The following is a 296-nucleotide window of genomic DNA, read 5'->3' as shown; positions in this document are numbered from 1 at the left end:
TTTTTTAGACTCATTGACAGATGGTAGAGCCAAAACCATGATAATGATATCACGTGTTTGTAAAGATCTTCTGCATGTTATTTTTGGGTGCGTTTCATGTGTTATTCCTTTCCATTTTGTTTCCATCACTACAGATATGTTTATTTTCTTTGATACTTTTAATTACTAATTACCTTACAATGCACAATATTTAGGTTCTGTGGTACAAAAAAAGACCACCTGCTTATATATCGGCAACTGTGCCATTTTTAAAGTACTTATATAACCGACAATCCCATAAAAATATAAAAGGCGAG

At 32.1% G+C, this 296-nt stretch overlaps 1 protein-coding gene across 1 annotated transcript in view; it reads left to right on the top strand.

Moving 5' to 3' along the window:
- The window catches only part of LOC119591125 (chondroitin sulfate N-acetylgalactosaminyltransferase 2-like), a gene marked incomplete in the record, with an annotated part of 15310 nt that overhangs the window by 14584 nt on the left and 430 nt on the right, over positions 1-296 (top strand).

The sequence above is a fragment of the Penaeus monodon genome, chromosome 28 (genome assembly GCF_015228065.2).
Source record: "Penaeus monodon isolate SGIC_2016 chromosome 28, NSTDA_Pmon_1, whole genome shotgun sequence".
In the NCBI taxonomy this organism is placed as follows: domain Eukaryota; kingdom Metazoa; phylum Arthropoda; class Malacostraca; order Decapoda; family Penaeidae; genus Penaeus; species Penaeus monodon.
This window is presented reverse-complemented; position numbering and strand designations above follow the sequence as displayed.